This window comes from Orbicella franksi, chromosome 8, assembly GCF_964199315.1.
Source record: "Orbicella franksi chromosome 8, jaOrbFran1.1, whole genome shotgun sequence".
Taxonomy (NCBI): domain Eukaryota; kingdom Metazoa; phylum Cnidaria; class Anthozoa; order Scleractinia; family Merulinidae; genus Orbicella; species Orbicella franksi.
The window spans coordinates 15525501-15550779 of record NC_138152.1 but is presented as its reverse complement, the minus strand read 5'-3'; the positions used below and the strand labels follow the sequence as shown (position 1 = coordinate 15550779).

General features: G+C 39.7%; 1 pseudogene across 1 annotated transcript; it reads left to right on the top strand.

The window, feature by feature from the left end:
* The first annotated feature begins 29 nt into the window (after positions 1-29).
* Positions 30-24194, top strand: LOC145494864 (b(0,+)-type amino acid transporter 1-like; annotated as a pseudogene). The gene is made up of 12 exons (XR_014050323.1): positions 30-555; positions 789-2344; positions 9122-9711; positions 14302-14426; positions 15112-15211; positions 17434-17478; positions 17568-17691; positions 18224-18327; positions 18862-18885; positions 19555-19765; positions 20256-20433; positions 21120-24194. The product of XR_014050323.1 is annotated as a b(0,+)-type amino acid transporter 1-like (transcript).
* The last annotated feature ends 1085 nt before the right edge of the window (positions 24195-25279 follow it).

Genomic DNA, 25279 nt, shown 5'->3' with positions numbered 1-25279 from the left:
CCAGCTGACAAGCTGCAGCACCAAGTGTTTGTTCACATAGTCGAGAATTGCAGTCAAGACAGCAACGTGGTGGTCAGCATCATACGACACACACTCCAAGAACTCAAGAAAGAACATCCGGAGATTACAACTGCCTTTTTCCGAGAAGACAACGCCGGGTGTTACAACAGCTTCACCATGTTAGCTGCTTGCCGACTTATGAAAGAAGCGACTGATATCAAAGTTTAGAGAGTGGACTTCAGCAACCCACAAGGCGGTAAGGATCCATGCATGGGACAGAAGAGCAGCAACGATCAAAACACATGTTCTTCGCTACATTAATGATGGCCCTGATGTAGTCTCTGCGGATGATCTGAAACGAGCTAATCTATCTCATGGTGGTGCTAGAGGCGTCCGAGTTACCTTGATTGATTCCACAAAGTAGCATCCAATCTCGTTGCAGCAGGAAGGAAGTGAGCAACTCAAATAATTTCCATTATGGAGAGGAATGTCTGACTGTATGGAAGGCATTTGATGTGGGAGAAGGAAAGACCATGCCATGGTCTCAGTTGTAAGGTAAAAAACAATTATTTCTTGCTTACTTTTACCAAATTTTTATTTTCTCGCGCGTTTTTTTTTTCGCGTCACGCTCGACGGACTAAGTAAGCGCTGCTCGAAGTATATCAGGGTTACCGCTAATGCAATTAATTGAAGAATCTTAGGTTCGGTTTAGACCCTTATTACTCAAGGCGCTTTTATTTTAAATGCCATTGCCACAAAATACAACAAAATCTCGTGTCTTCGTGTAGTCCAAATGGGTTCAGTGAAGGATCCAGTATTCCCCGAGAGCTCCTTTTCTCCTGGAGACTTCCAAAACGTCTCTTTGTTTGAAAACACGCGGTCTCCTGTTGAAGACAATCCAGAAAACACCTTTCATGGAGAGCAAAACACGGCATCCGCTGACAACGAGCACGCTGGTCTTTTTTCCTGTCCAGTCGAAGGATGCGTGAGTACTTTTCAGCGCCATTGTAACCTGGAGCGGCATATGCATTATGGCAAGTGCAAATTTGTAGAGGAAAGACACTCGCTTCTCGACAAGACAAAGATTCTTTACGCTGAAAAAAAAACAGGAAGGATCAAGCGCACAGCCATCTATTGCCGGTTCTGAGCTTTCAGAGCAAAGTGTTCAGGCTTTACCGCAGGGCTGGGCATTGCGATCTACGAAGAAGGCTGCCCGTTTCAGTGCTAAGCAGAAGGCCTACCTAGACGAGAAATTTAAAATAGGAGAACAGACAGGATTCAAAGCAGACCCCACACAGGTGGCTCAAGATATAAGACACGCAAAACATGAAGACGGGAGCCGCAGATTCACTGTAGATGAATTCATAGCGCCACAGCAAATAAAATCGTATTTTTCAAGAATGGCGGCGAAATTCAGGCAAGGAAGTCACGACGTTGCAGACGAGTGGGACGGTCAAGCTGTTGCAAAGCAAGACGCGTATTCCTCCGTCCTTGCGCACATTCTTGAAGAGTGTCGGCTAACCCACCCGGTCACTTACGATACATACAATCTCTGTGAACTGTATGCAAGAAATAAGTTAACCAAGCTTAGCGTCCCTATTTTGCGCATAATATGCAGCCACTTTGAAATGGAAATTGACAATCTTCCACTAAGGCTAAAAAAGCCGTATCATGGTGTTCAATTAATTGAAGAGCTCGTGAGATCGTGCTTGGGTGCATAACTGTCTTAAATTTTTGTGTACATCGATGTGAAACTATTCATCCCTATTGGGTCTTTACGTCGATCGGAGTCATCAGATGTTACCTGCATCGATTAGGATCGACAGACCCATTACCCATGCGTCCGTCGTTTAATTTTAGTTTTTCTCAGTAGTTTGGCCACAAAACAACCTCGAGTTTCATGCTTATAGCCTATAGCCACCAAATTTGTCAGGATGCTCACGATTAACAGGCCTAAGGCGGTGGAGGTGTAGACGTATCTTGTGAAATAATTATTAAACAAAAATAGGGAAAACTATTCCAGTATTGAGGTTCGCAACAAAATTGTACTAAAAATAAAGGAAATGTAATGACTACTTTTTTTAATTACAGTCGAACCCCTATTAAGCGGCCACCTATTAAACGGCCACCCCTTTTCGGTGGCCGGTAATCGAAGTCCCAAATCCATTTCCCCAAGGGTGGCCGTTTAATAGGGACAATAGGGATTGAACTGTAGAACACGTGCAAGGTGCGTGGGCCTTCAGTAGTCTGTCACGCAATTCTCGCTGTTTGCAGCGGTTGGCAGTTAACGGCAACAACTTGTCAAGACAATACACATGCAGTCCATGCTTGGCGCTGATACATGGTATGTACAGATTAACTACAATACTCAAATTGAAATATCAATACGGCAAAGTATCGATTTTACGGTTTATTACGATTTACAAATTGTATCCGTCATCGGCCGTTCAAAACATGAGGATTTTGTATTTTGATTCGAAAAATTATCGCTAAAAGTTTAAATTTCAGGCAACCTAAGCAGTAGACAGGACAAATATTGATAGAAAGTTACTTTTTGTTCGCAATAGTAACGATTTTACGCCAAAAAAAACTAGCCTATTGTCTTTTCCACGAGCGCATTGTTGATTTTTCACCCCTAATTGCGTGTAAAATGGGGTTGACCAGCCTATACGACTTCTACGGTTCGTGACATTTGTACATTTGCCGTTCTCTGTTCGGTCACTCGACCTTTCTTGTCGCTTCACTCGTGTTCATGAAGGGCACTTCATGTCGTGTAATAAGGAGGAATTTTAAGTGGAGTTGAGCCGTTAGATCGTACTATGACAAATTTTTATAGGTCTTAGGTCTGCATGGTTTCCGCTGTTATCTGCATGTCGACTCGTTGAGTTTGACACCTCTGTAATGTGCCGTGAGTTTATGCATTGTTTAGGCATTATTTTAAGTCTCCATGAATTTGCTTTTGGGGGACAAAATATGAAATTTGCCGTGAACATGTTGCTTACTTGTATTCTATGTTGTGACGCCGGGCCCGGCTTTGATTAGAACTGTTTGAAAGCACAGTAAGTAGATCCTTATCACGGATATCATATTTGTTCTCGTACGATTTCCCTCGGAGACGCCGTAGCTTTACTTTGAGAAAACTATACGTTTGTCTAGAGACATTCTTATGTTTCTTGCAGCTATCTGATCGAGCTTATGTTTCTCTTGCTCGATGTATAGGTTTATTTCTCCTTTGGTTATTCTGGCACCACATGATTCAAATGTAGCTGTTTACGCGCAAGTCCTGTTGACTGTTTTGCGTGTTTTATATGCCATTGTTCGGCTTAGTTCAGGCAAGACCATGGTTTCGATCCTCCATGTGGATCTGAAGTTGCTAGCGCAGCTCGTACCTTTGTGAGAATGTGACGGATAGAACACGTCTGGTTTCTATTGGCTATAACAGCTAGCCAATGGAAAACCTGAATGTATTTGTCATTACAAATAACATTTGCACTGTTGCATTTTAAAGAAGCCAAACGAGAGGTAGACAAGAAAAAAAGTCGTCGCTACCATTAAATGAGTTAAGTTCTTCCCAGCTCTGCATGTGCTCTTTCATTTGTTCAGGTGTAGAACCCCTATATAATTTTCTGGAGACTATTAGCGTGGAAATAAATATGTATTCTGTATCAGAAATACTATAAGTGAAGTTCGTTTTAAAATCTGCTGCAAAGCATAACTTCTCGGGCAGCCTCAGCTCACATGTCGTAAGAAGTTAACTGTAAATTTGTATCACGACACAAAATTTTCTTGCGTGCATGCAATCTTCTTTCAATAAGTCATAACCCGATGAGGAATATTCCTTTTTTTCTGTAGTCAGATATTATAAAATGCGAAAAAAAAAAAAAAAAAATTCAGGAAAAATGTACCTCTGGCCTAGGATTTATCTTTTCATTTATATTTTGATAACGTAATAGGAGTGAAAACTTTTCTTCCTCGTCTGGCAAAGTTTCCTTGTGAATTCTCTCGTGCAAAGGCACACATGGCCGTTCTTCTCGTACTATGATACACAAGTTCCATTGTTTTGACAAGGCCAAAGGCTGCATGGAGACTGAAAGCGAAAACGTTAAGTTAAGACCGAGTAACGAAATACAGCAGCCACATCCACTGTACTCTAGAGCCAACCCACAACGCAAGAAGATTCATTCTAGCGAGTGAGGGGCGGAGGTAGTTTTGCAAGCTCGAAACAAGCACAAGCGAGGGAGAGATTTTCCTCACAAGACTATACTTCCGTAAGGCTGATGATGGCCTTGGATTCCCTGGTCTTCGTTTACTTGCAGTTTTATGTACGTTGTGCATACATCACATTTGGTGTACTTACGTACAGCATCATCAACTCCTGCTAACCATGAAGGCTGTAATGTTCTGCGATTGATCTTTTAATTAAGTACAAATATCGTGGCAGTAAATAAAGTACCACCTAAAAAGTCACTACTTAACAATTAGACCCGTAGCCCGCAAGGGCTACGGGTCAATAGCCCATGAGGCGAAGCCGGATGGGGTATTGACCAAAGTTAGCAAATGCAAGTTGAAGAAATGAATAAAACGAAAGAAAGCCCCGCGCTCGTCGCGCCAATTTCTCTACTCGAGGACTATTACTAATAGTCCTATAGCAGCGTAGCCAATTAAAATGCAGGATTTTCATTAGTCCACTAGTTGGGTGACACTAATATAATTTACCATATTCTCAACCTTTACGACTTCCTGATCTGGCATACGTTATCCATTTTAACAACGGCTCCTAGTAAATTGCGGTACTTTCACTGATTTTTGTTCAATCTGATGTAGATCATTTATTGCAATTTGATCGTCAATGAAAGTCGAGTTTCCACCTCCCGGAATACTGTAGTGATGAAACACCGAGCTTGCAATGAACTTGTCCGTGTTGCTGTAATTGCCAAATGGAAGCAGTTCAAAGAGCTTTTTTTTGATATCAGGAACTGCCCGAGGTTGTAAGAGGGATTTCCAAACAGGCAAACCCACACTCGATCCTGTCTTCAGCAAGATCTGAACCAATACTGGTGATATTCAGATAATATTCTGTGCTGAGGCTTGAGACATTCAAGTAGGAATAATACTTGTGAGCCTTAAAGTTGGCAAAGAGAGCGCCCTTGTAAACACATCGACTGATACCTTGACCGCGTGTATCAATCACTTTTGGTGAACCTGTGTCGATATAGATAAAAAAAAAAATTCTAAAGCGAGAAGGAAACACCAATAAACCCTCCAAAATCGAAGAACATTTCTCAGAAAAATTCAAATACATTTGTTACAATTGTTGGTATCAGAGATCGCCAGGACGTTGTAAAAAAAAGCATGAAGGGATTTCCAAACAGGCAAACCCACGCTCCCTGCCTAAACTAATGCTGTTGATATTTAGATACTAATACCGGCTCATCTTGCTTGAGGTTGTTGAAGATATCCCAACAAAGGACCTTCCACTGACCTTCCCCACCAGTGGTCATTTATGGTACCGTGTTAGGATTTTACATTGTGTCAGAAATAGTAACGAAGTAGAGGGCTGAAAATTAAAAGTAAAGCTAAAGGGAGAAAATAAATTACTTACGCTCTGAAGTTTGAAAGAAAGAGACAACGAGAAACAATATAACCAGATATCGGAGAGTGACTTCCACATCTCGTAAAGTGTTCACCGCATTACCGTGTCTTTAAGATTTGCAGTATAACTAATTCTATTTTATTTTGTTTTTCACGATTATTGTATGGAATTAGAGTGGATAAGAAAACCAATTATGCCACTTGTTATGTTTAAATGGATCTCGAGTCTTTCAAAGGATGGATTACGTTATTGCAATTAGAAGAACCATTATCAAATAGCTATTTGAAAACAACAACTAATTTAGTTTCACCGTTAGACCTAGCGTTTGAACTTCATGGAAGTCTGGGCTGTAACAATTTTTACTGAGCGCTATTTATGCACTGTCGAAATGCCGCAATATTCCTTTTAACACTTTTACGAACAAAAAAAGGATAAAACTAACGCTCCGCATTCTCAGTTAAGATCGACGTTCTTTCCTTCACTTATTTATTATTATTATTTTTTTTTTTTCATTTCTTTTATTTGTTTGTTTGTTTGTTTGTTTGTTTGTGTGTTTGTTTTAACTTAGAGAAGGTATATTGTCTGGCTATTATCTTTACTTGAAACATTTATTTCGTCAATCTTCATGTCAAAACCGAATGATTAACAAAATTTATTGTGACGACTGTTGAGACTCTACTATGAAAAAAAGAAATTGCAGTCAACTACATACCGTTATTTTTTTTACAGAAAATAAACTTTTTTATATGAAGTTTCTGTTTTCCCGCTTTGTTTTTATTTAATAAAACACTGGCATTTTGAGGTTGATCCATGAACGCAAGAACATACTTTGTACTTATTTATTATTTGTGTAAACATTAAAACTTAACCAGCAACTATGAACGACTTCCTGTTTTGAGTTAATAGAGGTAAATGGTTAGGAAGACCGGTCAACATCAAAGCAGCAAACAAACAGGCTGAGATTTACGTTGGAAGATCCTTGAACCTTCTCGTGTTTAGCCTATATGCATTAATGACATATTAATCGTAATGCTTCTATTGGTTAGTTGCATAAGCACACATAACCGCCTTTATATTTGGTCAGGTTTTGTGCAGGGTAAACCCCTAAAATAGCCGACAAAAACATACAACAAAGAACTTTGTCAGGTTTCCTAACTATTTAAATTTCTCTCTTCTGACTATGTAACATGTACCCTTGCTTCACCTTCCCCATATAATTTTTTTTTGTTTTTGTTTTGTTTTGCTTTGTTTTGTTTTTTTGTTTTTTTTGTTTTTGTTTTTTTGCTTTCGCTTTTCATTTAATAAGCTTGCATGACTGTTAAGCCTTGGAAGTGGATGGAAACTAGACATACGTGAAAGCTGACCATTAGCGCTTCTTTGAGTATACATTAATTAACATTAATATTTAACCAGCCACTAACCGAAACGACCGATTCCGATTTTAGAAGATATTACTCATTGGCCGAGCTTTCACGATGCAGCTCGTCTGACTTGACATTCCTAAAGGCGCAGCTTTGCTAACTTTTTTAAAGCGACTTAGACTTGATAACTCTTTTCACGAATATGCACGCTGATACTTGTAACTAATTTGAGGCAAGCGAATGCACGCATTTGAAATAATAGCTAACTAGCATGTATAGCTTTCTATTTTTTTTATTGCTGTGTTTATGCCGTTGGGTGTCTCCGGGAGAAAGAGAATAATTTCAGCAAAGGAGGAGATTGGTCTCTATTGCAAGCAGAAAGAGGACAACAGAACCTTATTTACCTCAGTCTTATGGGCAGATAAGTGTGCGTCTTAACGGAAAGTTCTGCTTATAGTTCTGGTTCTAGCATTCGTCGCACTTAACACGAAAAAGAAACGCTTCTGTTAAAAGGAAGACTCGTTTTACCTGTCGATCTTTCGTTTGCAAACTTGACGAGTCACAAAAATAGAACGCGGGTTCTTTTTCCGATTTGACGGACATAAAAAATGTTTGACCGCAAGGGGTTCCTCACTGGCCAACTCGCCTCCAACCCGGTTTGAAGGCTTACATTTCATGAGAATCCCATTACATTTTGGTGACTGGCTTGAAGTTTTAAAAGCTTTTTGGACGACCGACTGCTTTCATGAGACAAGTTCCACCTTCAATCGCTTAGCGACTAGAAAAATCGTGAAAGCTCGTGAAAGCACGACCATTGACGCCAACAGAATATAAACAAATGACCTTTATTAAGATTGTTACTTGGTCATAAAAAGTAATAAACCTGAACTCAAGTCTGTTTATTTCGTTTTCACTTAATTTCCATATTGGTCTATGTGTTTCGTTGACAAGGTCCTGGCCTACTTAAAAAAGGCCGTCACTTTGTCTCTGATCAGCTATCTTTTCCTTCTAAAATGAAGACTATACGGATAAAATTAACTACTTGTCGAAAACGACCAATTAACGAACAACTTTCTCATGAATATATACTGTTGTGGAACTCATAACGTCTACGTACACTTCGGAATAATAATGAAAAAAGACCAGTTTGAACTTTAAGAACATATTAACATCTCAAATGTATTTGCATCGGTCGGCCATCATGAAGCACTGCATCTCACAGACATTTTTGAAAAGATGAGCATGCAGATAAACTGCAAATCCTTCGACATGCCTTGTAGTTCAAATACAGAACACAAAAGACGATGTATTCTAAGATGCTGAAACTTTCAGTAGCTGTTCATTTATCTCTCGAGGAAATTTTGATGTGTCAATTTTGTCCAAGATTTTGGACGGTGTAATGGCAACCGCAAATTTCATGTATACGTCTGGCCAAAACTCTACTTTTTAGACATTTTTTTTTTCTTTTCAGTTCTCTTCCTCAAGTTTCAGAATTTCTAGTGTTTTTACATTTCATAAACATTTTGGCTTGATTTTGTATTAATTTCACGTTTTTGGACTTTTTAACGAAATAGTGAAATCCAAGTGATCTCATTTGAGGTTGTATTTCGTCATAAAAATGGTGTCATCATATAAGGCAAGTAACAGGGCTATCTACTCAATGTGGATTTATTCGCTTTCTGTTTACACATGCAATAATCAATTTTTCTCCTCAGTTATTTCGAAATTACTTTTAACCAGGCTTATTTTTGCTGTAAAAATCTCATCCAACCTTATCTAAAGGATTTCATTCTACAACACAGTGGTAATTTTCTCGCAGATCGTTGAGAACGCGGTAGATCGATGTGCGTCTGAGTGTGAACAGACTATCCAGTGTAAAACCACACAACTTCACGATTAACTACCACTTGGTTGTCGTGACTTTTTGTTTTGCTTTCCCCTTATGACATGACTCACTGTACTTATCATATCTGCCTGCGACAAAATTCTCAATCTACAGTGGTAACATTTTTTATGCACGACTAGATTCTGCCACGCAAAATTGTGAGAAAAAGTAAGAGATACTTGGCCGTAAAATATTATTCACACAGATTATTGTAGAACGTACAGATTACTTTACTTTACTCCAAAGAGGTAATAACAAAACGTGAATGAAATATTTTGACAGATTACGGAAGATCAAACAAAGCACTAAGATCAGACTAAACAACGTAGGGTCAGCAAGGATCAGGTAAATAATTCTTGATTTAGTGACCATGGCGGAGGACTCCCAGTCCCAAAGCTTCATCGATGAAACGCAAAACGGCGAATTCGATGACGAAAAGCACGTAAGAAACACGGTGTCCCTCAGACGTTCCTTGGAAGTTCCCGGGGGAATTGCATTCCTCGTTGGCACAATAATCGGCTCGGGAATCTTTGCAACTCCAAAATGGGTGCTGTTCTACGTTGGCTCCGTAGGAATGTCTCTAGTGATTTGGGCCATCTGTGGAATTATCTCTCTTTTTGGCGCGTTATGTTACAGTGAGTTAGGAACTATGATTCCAAGATCTGGTGCTGAGTTTCAGTACTTGCTGGAGGCGTATGGATCCCTTCCAGCCTTCCTGTTCTCGTGGACTTTTGTGCTGTTTCAGAGGCCGGCTAGTCAGATCATGGTTCTTCTTGTGTTTGGATCGTATGTTATCGAAGCTATCTTCCCTGGTTGTGGCGGACGTGAAGATCTTGGTGCGCTGGTTAAAATGCTAGCGGCTGCAGCACTGGGTGAGTTGGAATTTCTGTTCAATTTTCATTATTAGCTACAGAATGCCATTTGTGAATCAAACTTTTAAATACATAGGCCAGATGACCCGAGCATGCGAAGATTTTACTATCCCTAGGTAGAAAGTATAACAGCCAAAAAAAAAATACTTCATTTGGAAACACCAGGAAAACATTCAAGGGAAACATTCTTTTCAACCGCGCGGCCAGGAAAGATTGCTGAAAAGGACAGCTTTCGAAGTTACCAGAATTACATATGAACTGTCATTCGCGTTTGTTTAATTTCTGTCTTGTATGATTTTCAAGGTAAACAGTACCGAATAGTTAACTTAACGTAATTGGAGATGTTTTTTTGGACAAAAGGCTTGCGTAAAAGATGCTTTTAGCCATATATGCGGACTAAATGCTTTTCGCGTTTGAAAAATGCTACGAAGTGACTGTGGCGAGGAGTATCTCAAGGCCAAAGGATATCCGCCCCAAATGATATTACTTTGATGTTAGTTCGGCACTTCAGTTTAGGTTTTGGCTTTGTGGTCTAAAATTGTGCTTGATATTGCTGTTGGACAGTTAAAGCACGGCAATAAACAAGCCGGTTTACTAGCCGACCAAAGGAAATAAATATAGATTACTTTATGAAAAGTGCACGCGTACGGTATTTACGCACGAGTTGTTGACGTATCAGAAAACGAACGAGTGCGCTTTCTGATACAAAAACAACGAGTGCGTAAATACCGTACAAAGCACTTTCCATGCTGTAATTTGTTTATTTCTTACATACTGAGATTTTCACCCTCAACCAGATTTTCACCCTTCATTCGGCAGAACAAATGTCAAGTTATTTTTTTATTCCGTCTGAGTGCAAGCATCTCGTCGCTTCTTCAAAAACCAAGTGTAATATATTTCGTTCGGAATGTTTTCCTGGTCATCAGTCAACGCTTCAACTGCGTTTGATTTGTTTCCCTTGCCTTGTTTTTTTAAAGTCGTTTGCTTCGAGCTTCCAGACATTTCCTTTGTAAAACTCTTTGTCGTCGATAATGCTTACGGCATATTTGCCTTTTTTAAAACTTTTCTTGCCTCTTCCTGCTGTTTGAGGAATTCGCTAAGCAAGCTAACCTTAAAAGGTCTCGTCGGGTTTTTGCTCGAGTCCTTTAGTTCCGCTTTTCCTGGATGTACTTTTTAATGGGTTTATCTAGAGCGATAAACCTGTTCGAACTTTCCGCCATTGTCTGTGGTTTGTAGCTAATTTGCAAGAAAACTGAAGTAAACTAGCGGAAACTCTACAAACTTCTGTGAATGATTGAAGAGACTGATTCATTTTGACAGCTGATTTCTGATTGGATGAAACGCTTTTCCCACGTGTGAGAAAGTCGTTTCGGGATTGTGATTGGATGGAGAAATTTCCGCATGAGTTTTTCATGCGATCGATTCTATGCGAAAATCTCAGTAAGTATGAAATAAAAAGATATGCACTCTTTATTTTTTAAAAGAAGATTGTTTTTCCGACCGAAGCTGAATATTCTTATTTTCTGCCAATTTTAGGCTGAAAATATTTTTTGAATATTTTTATATTACAGCGTATAAAATTTCTGTTTTCGAAGGTATTATGTGAAGTAATTTGGAGCCAGCCTGCAGGCATCAGAGTATCGAACATACGGCTAGTGCTGTTTTTGTTGCTTTTTGGCTACTTTTACCGTGTGGGGAAGGAAGGATTTTATACGGTTTAGTTAAAAGCATATATTAGTATTGTATTTACAAATTTTCAACACAAAAAATTTGTTCTTTTTAAAATCTCCGCCTCGGGTTTAATCTTAAAATATTCTTAAAATTTCGCAAATTTCAGACTCCATATTCTTATAAAACATATTCTTAAAAAAAAAAAGAAAGAGTGTAGATAAAACGAGACTTAGACGGGTACGAAGACAAATGCATTATGATAAACCATGCCACTTATGACGATTGGAAAGATACCATTAACTCTTTAACGAATTCAAGCTATAGCATAACAGTTTAAAGTGGAGGTGTCAAGTTAGGTCATGAGTGAGACTGACAAGAACATGTCTATCGTGAGAATGCTTGGTAATTAAAAGCTAAAGTAGAGCCTGGACAAATCAGCAAACATTAACTGAGAACAAGGAAATATATGTGTGGGCTGACCTTGACTATTTGACAGCTACACATGATCACAAGACCAACCCAATAAAAACTAGTATTATTATCAATATACGCGGCCAGATTGAAAACCGCCCTCTTGAAAACACACGCTTTGCGGGCCGCAAATGACTCCTAGCGGGCCGTTAATGTATTAACGGCCCTGCAGCTGATTGGTTCTCGGTTCATCATCCGATGAATATTAACCAATCAGGTTACGTTTATTGACGCGGGAAAACCATTCAGGTGCGAACAGCTTGCGTAGTGAACGTTTGCCGTTTGGAAATTTCATTTTAAAATGGAAGAACTCCCAAATTTTCAGCTTTTTTCTAGTCAAAACTCGGACTTAGACAACGAGCAACTGGATGAGATTGAGCAAAAAGCTCAAGCGAAAAACACCAAGAGAGCAACTGAGTGGGGAGTAAAAAAAGTTCGAGAAATGGTGTGAGAAAAGAAAAATTACAGTGGATCTCAAAACAGTAAGTGCAACGGACTTGAGTGAAATTCTGCGAAAGTTCTTCGCTGAAGTGAAAACAGAGAAAGGCCAAGCATTAACTCCAAGTGCATTGACTGGAATTAGAGCGGCCATTCATCGCCATCTAACCTGTGCTCCACTCAGCCGAAACATAAACATTTTGCAAGACAGCGAATTTATGTCTGCCAACAAAATGTTTGAAGCGAAGGCCAAGCTATTTACGAAAGAAAACAATGCGAAACCAAAACACAAATCATCCATTCAGTCAGGAGACATGCAGAAATTGAATCGATACTTCATGGAAGGGCAGAACACGGACGGCGTTTGGAAAGATGCGGAGAAGTTAGTTGAGTTTATTTGGTTTTCGTTGTGTTTTCATTTTGCTCGCCGCGGCAGAGAGGGATGGCGGGAGCTTACAAGGCAGTCATTTGAAATGTAAACTGTCTTTTTGCTAATCATTGTTACCAATCTTTTTAAAACTAGATTATATTTGACATTTTATTGTAAACAAAAAGGAATTTTATTTGGCTCTTGTTTAGCTGTTCGTATTGTAGCAACAACTTTCCATACTATAGTTTCATGCTACATCTCTGTTAAACATTTTTTGCTTATTAAATGAATTTGTACGATTTGGCCTTGTGTATTGATAATAATGATCATCGCATGACTTTTGTCGGTCATATAGTTTATTTGTGTCCCTCGTAGCATCATTTGCGCCCGAGCGCGAAGCGCAAGGGCGCAAATGATGCTACTCGGGCCACAAATAAACTATATGCCCTCCAAAAGTCATGTGATTGTCCTATTAACAGTCAAGCAGTGAATAATGCAATGAAGTTTATATCCTCAACATTTTTATTCCAAATGCACGTTGACGAACTAAATTTATGTAAATCTTATGAACACACGCCAAAAGTATCAACTGTTCTCGTGTGTTAAAATCAACTTTATCTTCAAATTTGTGGTCAATTAATGGACTTATATGAATGTAAGCTTGAAGCACGACACTTAGGTTTGAACAGCCGCGCAGTGTTTGTACATGTACTTACAGTGTGCTTGATAGAAATAAGTCGAGTATCTCGAGACGATGGCAAGTTACCTGTAACCCCACAGTGAAAGCTTGTACATCCTAAATAAAGCACACCAGACTCCACTGTTCTTTACGCTAACAACGTTGTTAGACTTCATATGAGCCAACATAAAGCCTCTTGTGAAAACGGGCAAAGCATTTAACAATTGTCCGGCGGAATAGCATTGAATATCACCTGTCAGTTATCCAAGGGGGCGGTAGGCAGACATACCTAAAATCAGAAGCTGTTTACAGAATTGATCTGACCATTTGCGATCCCAGACCTTCACTTTCTGGGCCATACAAGACACGAATTAGCAAGCGTAGCCAGATTCTGGCTATGATGGCCATACAGCGCATGCGTTGCTCAAAACGAAATAAGTGCTGCTGGATTTACAATGGACTCTCTGTGGGACTAACGTGTGTTGTTCAACCACTTTTGTCTACATTATGAGTCTATGTTCACAAATGTAATTAAATTATCAAAAATGTTTTCAGTAAAATTCGTGGACATTTTCTCGTGCCTCAGTGTTTTGACACGAAATTCTAAAATTTTGGCACTGCCATGAACATGTGGAATAAGAGTTGAGTTTGTCCTAAATCCAGTCCATTAATTTTAAATAAGTGTTTAATTTCAAAACAAGACTGCCTCAGTAATGAAGTGCTTTCACTGTTTCAAAGGAAACTAATCAGGACAGACTATTTTCCCGAGTTCCCCAGAGCTATTCGCGAAATCAGTCATGCGCAACAGAGATGGTCAAGAGGGAGAATTGATATGTCGTGGACAGATAACTAGAAATCCTTGACCACATATAGGGAATGTAATAACAATTTGTTGAATAGTACTGTAAAATCACGTACCCAGATGCCTTAATAGACTTATTTATCATTATCACTCCTACAGGTGTCATTACGTTCGTCAACTGCACAAGCGTTAAGTGGGCCACTAGAGTGCAGATCATCTTCACCGCAGCCAAAATGATCGCCATTGTCACGGTGATATTCACCGGGTTGGGAGGTTAGCTCAAGGTATTTTTTTTTCTTTTGTGCTATCGCTTACCTAAGTTAATTACTTGTTTGTTTGCGTTGTGTTGCATACACTGAGCTTTGCCATAGCCTGTGGATCTGAGAATTCAACATAAAGTTCTCTAGTATTGATTTTCTACCAATTACATGCGAGACCTCGCACATACTTTCTATTCTTAGCAACCCAGACACGCGTGCAGTTACGATCTCGCATTTTCCACTTAGTTTCTTGTTTTCCCGCGCTCACCACTGGTTCCGTGTTTCCAGTGCTTTCACAAATTGGGCATTTAATTTTGCAGCGCTTTCCACCAGTTTCACCCAGTGACCTGACTGATTTGCTGACCCCAGTGGGTTAAGAGAAACTTCTTTAGTCTTCCGAAGTTTACTCTATGTGGATGAAGAATTCATAGAGACACCACCCTGAAAAATCAATTGAACGAGGGCAAACAAATCTTTATAAAGTAAAAAATAAATTGTATGTATGAATAATTCATCCCAACTTACATGTAGTATAAATATGTAAATATTGTTACTTTTACTTTTTATGATAAAGTTTAGAAATTTTATGATTAAAAAAAGACATTTCTTATGTCCGGTATTCTTAAAGTCAGAAGCGTACACGTATGAAACGAACTGAAATTTCAATAGAGAATAAATAATTGACTGCTGATTTTCGTGTTTGTTATAGGCCATACCATCGCTTTCGAAAGAGGATTTGATGGAACGAGTGGGCAGATTGGAAAATTTGCCTTCGCTTTTTATAATGGATTATTTTCGTACGACGGTTGGTGAGTAGAAAGTAAAATATATAGCTGTTTTAACTTGGCAATATAACGTTGAGCACAACCTCGTTCCCAGGGTCTCTCATCCTACCGCCCTCTGGAGCGAGCGACGAGAGACCCTGGTTGGGTCTGGTCACGTGCCACTTTGACAATTGAGAACATCAGGGAGGGGTCCTCTGTAATCAGCAATTTGTCGCGTGGAGCTTTGTCGAATTCAAAGTATCGCGCTCCGACTACCATTATCCGTGGCGTTTATCAATACTTAGCTTTCAGGCTGAAATTTCGAATAATATCCATTCCAACGTTTACCTAAAGGTTAAGCAAGTCTGTCTCGAGGCAATTTAGTGGTCGTGATTTTCAGTGTTGCCGTCTTACCCACTGGATTTATAGAAAGTCAGTCATATTTCAACCGTGGGTGTCGAGCAGTGCAATTTCATCCCGTAGTAATTGTTTCTCCTTTGAATGCACACGATCAAATTGATTCAAAAAACATTAGAATGTCTCTAGGAAAACGTATAGCTTTCTCAAAGTAAAGCTACGGCAGTCTCTGAAGAAAAGCTGGACGAAGATAAATATGATATTCGTGCAACGCACTTTGCAAACAGTTCTAATCAAATAGCCGGGTCCGGCGTCACCTGCGGCGTCACAACGTCGAATGCAAGTAAGCAATATGTTCACGGAATATTTTAATCTTTGTCCCTGGAGAGCCAATACTTAGAGCCTTGAAACATATCTTGCAATAGAAACGAACCTAAACAAAGTATAAGCACGGCATGGCAAATTACAGTGGTGTCAAACTCTGAGAAGCGACGTGCACCTAACAGCGGAAACCATGCAGACCTGCGACTTCTAAAAATGCTGTAACATAATCAAACTACTCCGCTCTACTTATAATTTCTATTTCTTCTAATAACATGGCATAAAATGTGCCCCTCAGAAACACATGTGAAGCAAAGAGAGGTCGAGAGATCGAAAATTAAATGAAAATGTGCACAGTTGTCACGAACCGTTGGAGTCACGTACACCAATTTATTAACGACACAATAAAAATTGTTTTTTTCTTTTCTAGCCTCCTTTCGGTTGAAGATAAATCCAGTTTATCAGCAACGACGGCGAAATGCAGACGTATTACGCCGTAATACGTCATGTATTATTCTTCGCGCTCTGCAAAGTTCGGTTCGCCGGCCGCGCGGTGAAACTTCAATAAATCTTTTCACCCTTTCGCTCCTTTCGAAGTGACTTTGGCTTTCAGTGATCAATTAAAAGGCCCTGAATTCTCTAAAATTATTTAATCGACGTTCAGAAGACCTACACTTCATTCTGAGGTAAAGATGAGTCAAAGGTCTTGGATACACAGCCTCGGCTGCGGTGTGTAATTCTCCATTCGCCTTCTTGAGGAGATTTTTACAATATGTAACGTCCTTCACTGAACCATACAACCTTCAGCGACTTGGATTTCCGCTATCAGATGATGGATAAGTTTTCTTTGGCGTTTGCAGAATATTACCGCCGGACATTGCCGCAGAACATCATATCGTTCTTGGTTTACTTTGGTGACAACACTTCCCGCACTCCCGTAGGCTAAGTATGTACAAAATTCCTACTAGGCCGCCCATCCCTTCAATCATGTAATTGTCATCTCCCAGATTCTGGGAGACACGTGACCAGACCCAATCAGGGTCTCTCTTCGCTCGCTCCAGGGGGCAGTAAGATGAGAGACCCTGGGAACGAGGTTGCGTTGAGCACATGAAGGAACTAGCTATTCACTGCAGTAGAAGAGTTACGGCTTCTGGAGAATGCAGTTATATCTATATCCTTTATAGGAAATTGACATACCTTTAATTAAACAATAGAGCACTTTTTCAGTGTTAACGTAGCCACATCTAAACATGAGGAGAGTTGGAAGAATTCGAGACATACGTCTCGGGTTTGCATAACTTTCGAGAATTTACCCAGTCTCCGGTGTATTTAAATGAAGCTATGTAAACATAGAGAAAGTGCTCTATTGCTTGTATAAAATAATTCTCAAAAATACGCACGAATCTAAAACGTCACAACCGTGTTTACATGCGCTTATCTAAACACACCTATCGACCAATGAGAGTGTGCGTGGTAGCTAGGTTATTTTATTAAAAAAGTTATACGCATCCGAGCTTTTTTCAACTTTAATTTAGATTTGTGAGAGTCGTTAAAGGCCACTTAGCCAGTCAAACATTTTATCTCTTCAGGAATCAGTTGAACTTTGTTACGGAGGAGATCAAAAATCTTAACAGGTAAGAAACACAACGAAAATAACAAATAAACAAATCAGAAATTACATCAAGGTTTTAATAACAATCGTTTCATTATACTTTCCTCTTAGGAATCTTCCTCTCACCATTTTTATCGGTATTCCACTTGTGACGTTATGCTACTTGTTGGTGATTATTGGATACTTCACGGTTCTTACACCACCGGAATTTCTGGCGTCTGAGGCTGTAGCTGTGGTAAGGAGCTTTTATTTTTAACAAAACACTATTGAGACGCCGAGGACGTCGTGTATTAGAAAAATCATTTAGCTTCATCTGCTCATTTAGAACGGGACCTGTGGTGATTGGCGGGCTGGAGTCTCTGGTTAACGGGGTCGGAGACTGGGGCTGACTAACCGGATTCATTGCTTTTTGATCCTGGACGCGGAAGAAAATTATTATTACCGTGGCCCGTGGTAACCATGAAAACCTTCCAGATCAGGAGGGCCAGATGGCTGTTAGTGGCATGGCGAAACACAGTTTCTGGATGGCATGCTAGTCCAACGGAATCCGACCCCTCCCCCACCCCCCTCCGCAGCAGGTTTCCGTTATTGTTCTCTAGCACCCAGTTTACACTCTTTGGTGAACAAAGTTAAAATCATATTTAAGTGTCTTGCCCAAGATCACAGTATATAATAAATACGACTACTGATTTGGCACGGAGTCATACATACTTACCATTAGCTAGCAAGCTTTATAGCTCACATCTCACCTGCTCTCTCTTCAACAGACTTTAGCAAACCGCTTATATGGAGTCATGGCCTGGAGCATTCCAGTCCTTGTCGCGTGCTCTACATTTGGGACTGCTAATGGCGGCTGTTTCTCGGGAGGGAGGTATGAGAAAGCAGTTTCAGTTTTGTTCTGATTAATATTTTCTTTCCGTGTAACTGATTCATGACGATCGTGTGACATGGCGGTGTGTCTGTTACGTTGCGTGCGTAACAGCTGGTAGATGAAGTCACCGTCGTTTGCTTAATTGCGAACTTAAGCAGCGACGCTTTTGAGACGCAGACGCTAAACGGAAACTGAAAGTTCTCGTTCCAGGTGTCACTACAGCTTTTTGGTCAGCACAGTTTGGTTTAAAATACAAGCACGACGACTTTCCAGGTGATCCCATGACGTCAAAGGCGCGCCAGAATTAGCTCCATTCCCCTTCCAGTTGCCGTCCACGTCTCAAATGTCGTCTTATGTTTAGATTACCAAAGCGCGCCGCGGCGAAACTGAGCTTAAGAATTCCACAAAAAAGATTGGTAAATGAAACCTTCAGCCTGAAATCAATCAACCAACAACAACAACAACCGATTATATTATGTATGTGCTTAATGAAACACGAAATACTTTAGTTTCTTTTTGCGCCTTTATTTTTAGATTAACATTTGCTGCTGCACGAGAGTAACGAGATGAGTAACGAGGATACTATAATTTTTCCCTCTCATTTACCCGCAAAGGTCATTCGAGTCTTATGGTTTTAGTCGTACTGCAAGCTCACTGAGACATCCATAAGAACTTTTTTTATTCCCTTATGTTCTTACTGAAAACAAGAACCATACGAGACTATCCTTTATTTCAGGCCTTTTGAAAGCTCCAGATCTATACTAAGACGTTACTGTTTGCATTGCTCGAACAACTGAGGGCTAATGCTGACTCAGCGCTCGTAAAATCTGCTTTTCTAAATTTCTTATTTTACCTTTTAATTTTTTCCTTCAAGTGGATAATTAGCAGCTGAGCGTTCCATTTGCTGTTGATGTAAAGTAACAGAGTACTTAACTTGCGAAAAGTGTCCCAACTGATGAAGCATAGCGCGAAAAAAAAAAAAAAAACCGGTGACTGGAGCAGGCCAGAGTGGTGTAGAGTTCGGTTCGTCTTTCCTCGCAGGCTGTTCACTCTGCTAAGCTTTAGTCGGTCAGGTAGTGTACATTAGAAAATATCTCCAAAGAAAAAATTCGCGGAAATCTTTTTTGTTGTTTATATGTCAAACTAGCTAAGTACTGTCTAATTTCGAGGGCAAACGATCAAATACCTTTTGACTTGTAGCTTTCAAAGGTCTCGTTTGGACATGAGACACCTCTAAAGGTTTATGATAACTGTTCTTACGTCATTTCTTTGCTTCATTTAGGCTTTCATTTCATGTGTGATGCTGATTCCTGAAACATCTTCCTTTGAAGTACTCTTGAATTATTTTGGATTCTTCACCTGGTTGAGCTATTTACTTTCAATCTCCGGCATTCTTTGGCTGAGGTATAAAAGACCGGAAGCCGTGCGACCGTACAAGGTAACAGTTAGAGAGTAGTAACAGTAAGGGAATGGAGAGCATTTCCCCTAATTTAATAGGGTTTGGAAGCTAATTGGTTTTAGCCAATCACTACAAACAGGCTGCTTTTCACCAAGTCACTATCAAGAACAAATTTAGAACCGGTCGACCTCCAATTTACATGCCCAATACATCAGACTGAGACGCATCATGAATGGGAATAGACGATTCGACTCACTGACAATCGCGTCGAGTAACCCAAGCTCGAGAACCTAATCTGGCAAGTCGGTTCGACCACAAGAAGGACGACGGATCGTGCCGAGTCTTATCGAATCGAACTGAATCGAGTTGAATCTGTTTGCCTTCTTGTTGACGAACCGTTTTCTACTTAGTCGATTTGGTTTGGAAATGATCTCAATGAAATAGTCATTTTATTTATTCTTGCAACTGTTATCCGTTTGATAGAGTATCATATCATCAGCTGGGCCATTTTAATTTTCTCTTTCTATAGGTGTGGTTACCAATTCCAATTATCATGGTCGTCGTTGCATCGTATTTGGTGTTTGCGCCGTTCTACGAGGCTCCGCAGCAATCATTTTACTGTGTGTTGTTCGTTTCCGCAGGGATCCCAGTTTATTTCGGTTTTGTTCGATATAAAGTGGCTCCGCCAAGTTTTCTTCGCTTTGTCAGTAAGTTGACAGTTATTTTGCATTCAAACTACCTTACCATTAAGAGGACCCGACTTATTTTTTGCAAAGGTTAGTCATGATCAGGTGGTGGGAACACGAGCACGCGAGGAACAACGAGTGAAAATAGCCTAATGAAAACGGACAGAAGATATTACACTGGGGATGGACATAATAATTTGACGTTAAACGTCACTGCTTTACTAAGATTGCTTTGAGAAAAGATGTGAACGATAGGTTGATTCGACTTTTCAGTGCTTCATTTGTACTTATCACCACTGGGCGAAAAGATATAAAAACAGCTGAAATAAGAAGACAATTGAAACTGATCGTAACTTGTGATAGAACCTTGTGAATGGCTAGTCAGACGAAGTGATTCGTCCAGGCCAAGGCACTTATCGGATAGCTTTTCTTTCTTTTTTCTTTCTTTTTATTATATTTATTTATTTATTTTTTTAGTTTTCTGACGAAATCAGTCGTCCACAAAGTATCTGAACTGGGATAAATTAGTGCACATTGCGACATTCTCAGGAAATGCACCCTTCCCCAATTTTCCTCTCGTGTACTTACTTCTGATGTCTGTTTCCCTTTACTTCAGATCTCCCTCGGTTTTTTTTTTAAAAGAAAACAGACTTTTTATTACTTTTATTATTTGCTTTTATTTGATTATTATTGTTCTTTGCTTTCAGATCACGTGACTTATAAACTGGAAATGATGTGTGACGTGACGTTTCCTGAAAAAGAAAACGATATTAACGCCTCTACTTAATAAACCCCGAGTTCCAGGAAAAAACAATGATAGAGGGAAGGCCCGTATAGTGGTCTTGGCAGCCAGAGGGATAAAGTTAGCAGGGTTGAGTGAAAAACTGTGTAAGATGACCGTTTCATTGAATTCTCGGAATGTTTATCTGATTGACCAGTTTTGTAATTGATTGACTGACTGACTGACTGACTGATGGATTGACTGATTGATTGATTGATTGATTGATTGATTGATTGATCCAATCATTGATTGACTGGCTAACTGACTAATTGGTTGCTTGATTGATTGATTGATCGACTGAGTAATTGAATGATTGATTGACTAACTGACGGACTAACTGATTGATTGATTGATTGATTGACTGTTTGACTGATTGACTGATTGACTGATTGACTGATTGATTGACTGACTGACTGACTGACTGACTGACTGACTGACAAAACTTCGTGAAGGTTGCGATCTAAGTTTCCAGTTAAAACTTAGTGCCCGTATACACTCTGAAAATATTAATTTAAGGGTCTAAGCTTTTTGTCGGATCCTAATCTGGAAATATGAAGTGTTCTGATTCCCATATACTGTAATAACTAGCTATTTTCAAGCGATTGGGTGACCGTCATCACTGCAGACAGTCCTTGAAATGGAATTATGGACAAAATTTCGTGTAATTGTAAACTAAACGAGGCTTGTTTAGTTAGTCCAGTTAGTTAGCTATCGAGTTTATTCGCATGACTAGCGGATCGTTCAATCAATCGTTCTCTTTGGACTCGCTGAGCTTGCTAGTGATTTGCTTAATTAGATCGTATCAATAATAAATTCAATGTTACGTTCAGAAGGGACACAGTGCAATTTCTTTTCAGGATTGGGATTATGTTCTTTAAGCTTCTGTACTCATCCAACATTAACAACCATTAACATACATATATATTGGTTACAGATAAAAAATACATTTAACGTACAAGCTTATCGACCTGGTAGAAACCTCATATTGCCCTAGAATTTCGATAAAGAAATGATCCCTCTCAATCTTTTGATGTAAGCCACTCTTCAGAGGTCTTAGTTTTGAAAGACTGTTTCTTTGAGAGGAAATTATTATAGTCTATACCTCACGGGCGGATCAAGGATTTTTCATAGGACGGGGTGCACCACTAATAAGGAATGGTATGAGGTAAACAAATTTTAAAAGCGAATGCAAAGAAGAAGGCTTCATCTCGGGGGGGGGGTACCCCCTCCACCCTTCCTTTAGATCCGCGCCTGTACAGGGAAGAGAATCTATGTGCTCACTGAACCTTACAGAATTCTTAAAAACTCCGTCAGACAGACTGGCTGGATATTAATCAGATTTAGCACCTTGGTTATTAAAATGACGAAATAAGTCTGGTTTGACATACCGAAATATAGTACATATTATAGACATCATCCTGCATTGTATGTGGCCCTGCTTTTATATTGTTTTCTACGATAAGCCGATTAGATCAGTAGTGATCCAACGTATATCAGCACGATCATCGTCCACCGTTGCTTGCTTATACATTTTGTAGTCCTTAACGAAGCTCATTCACGGTATTTAAGAAGTGGTTCATGCTTAGCGTGCGTATATCGAGTTATGGATGCACGCGGGAAGTTTGGAGAGCACTCAAGAAGCTAGGGTTCCTCTCGGCTGTCGCTTCGAGCAACTCTTACGCCTCTTTCGTGCTCTCCAAACTTCACTTTGCCGAAACTTAGACAAAAGGAACCTGCACTAAACTCGACGGTAATTTTGCAGCTAAATTGAAACTGCACACGTCATCTTAAGTACGCGCGGCCGTGCGTACATAGAGATTTCGTTCACGATGGCTCAGTAAGAATTAGATAGGACTAGCGCACGCGCTGTGTTATAATTTGAATTATTTTGGTCACGTGCAAAATTAAACCTTTAAACCTTGAACTTAAAGGAAACCTGGAAATAATCGTTTACTAAGATAGAAAAAAAAAAAAAAAACAGAGATGCCAATCATTAAGGAACAAGGATGGTTAAAGATGGGAAGATTGTCACGAATTACAAACGACAAACTTGACAAATCTAGGCTAAACTTGAGATGCGCAAAACGCGCGTGATCAAACTCCTTTATTTAAGGAAGGGGATCTTTACGTTAATTGATAACTCTATGGCATGTTAAATTAAATGAGTCCTTTATTCATATGCGTGTTCTATTACATTTTACACCTTTTATCCTCAAATAAAAAGACAACAAAAGTTAAAACTTAAAATTAGCACAACATCTGCTGAGAGACAACTACAATACTTTTTCATTAAAGGCATGAAATACTAATCTCTGGGCTCTCTGCAGACGAACGTCCCTGCTTCTGGCTTCTCAAGACAATAACAATTATACTCCTTACCGCTACAAATGGATCAGTGCAAATAATCACAGTAAAGTGTTTGACATAAATTGACCGAAAACCAAGAAAGGGGGTGCTTACCATTTACAAAAACCATCCGGTTGGAAATTTCAGGCATAAGCATTAAACAGTTGAATGCCACGTTGAGGGAGAGGGAATCGCTATAAAGTATATTCACATCAGCTAGAGAGACTGGAAACAGCAGAAAAATAGCATCGCCTCAAATCACGGCCCATATTTTCTGAAGCTTCCCAAACGGAATGGCGCGAACCATTTGATTTTCCAACTAGAATTTCCGGTTTTCCCATGTAAATGGTAAGTACCCAGGTTCATTTGGTGTGGCACACCAAGAAACCAGCACGAATGCCGTAAAATACGAGAAAAATCATACTAAAAAGTGGACTGCTAGCGACAACACCTATCCACACTTTTCAAGTGCCGTTTTATTCCCAAACTTTCGTGCGCAAGTCTCCGTTTATGACGAAGATATCAGTAGTAAAGTATGCGTGAGAGTCAAGTTGTCCATCAGCCCGACGCTTATCTCCGGTTCCCTGAGCATGAAAAAACTAGCAGTATTTCTTCTCACCCTGAATGGGATGCAAGTCCATCGAAGGGATACCCCCCCCCCTTTCCCTGCTATGCATACATTTTGTAGGAATTGGATTTAGAGAGTAAAGTGTCGTTCTCCAAAACACAACCCAACGTCCCTGACCAGGAATAGTGCCTGGACCATTCGATCCGGAGCCGAGCGCACTAACCATGACGCCAGCAGTGTCGTCACCTATATGTATTGTTGTTAATTTGCCAACCAGTAAACGAAGAATCTCAATGCGATCAACCCTCAAAGGGCTTACAAATTATATGTTCTCCGTATACACTGTTATCACCACTGAAATCACAGCCCAGCAATTATGACGCCAACTGCCACCACCATGAAACCACTGTAAACGCTTTTGTGGCCTCTAAAACTATTGACTGATAAAACAAAGAGTTATGTTGTTGACATCGTCATAATAAAACAACAACAACCGTGACAAAAAAAAAAAATCAAACAAATAATTATCTTGCCTATAGCATCTCGTGTTCATAGCATAGCAAAATGTTTAGGTATGCCAGAGCTTATCGCGGTTGCAAGAGCATGAGGCGCATAGAAGCATTTTCAAACTCACAAAATAGGAAGGTACTTCCATCGCAGCTTACACTCTTTATTTGGTCAGGTAGCCACCAGAGGTCACCTATTGGAAGTGGAACCATAACCACCACTAGACTCTGAAAATTAAGAACATTCAGGCCAATATTGATCACGGGGAAAAAACACCTAAGAACCAGTCAATTAGAGGTTGAAAATATTAACAAGTTCTGTGATGTTAACGCCAGGAGTGCATAACACATATATCACAGGGAAAAGACAACTTTTAAAACCTTCTTTAACCTTTAATTTATTCCTAAACTCGTGTTACTAATTATATAAAAATAAAGCTCGATAATCTACAATTTAATTTCTGGTCTGAAAAACATTGTATAACTTGAGCTTAAAACAGCAAATATATTATACCCCAGGAAACGTTAGTGTATCCTCCAAACAAGTACTGTCCATTTTTGATGATGGTAACCATGTTATTTTTCCCATCACACCTGCCGTGAAAAGTACTGCCAGCCCAGCCGTGAGTGGAGGCGCGGTAACACAGCACCCACCGATAGTTCAAT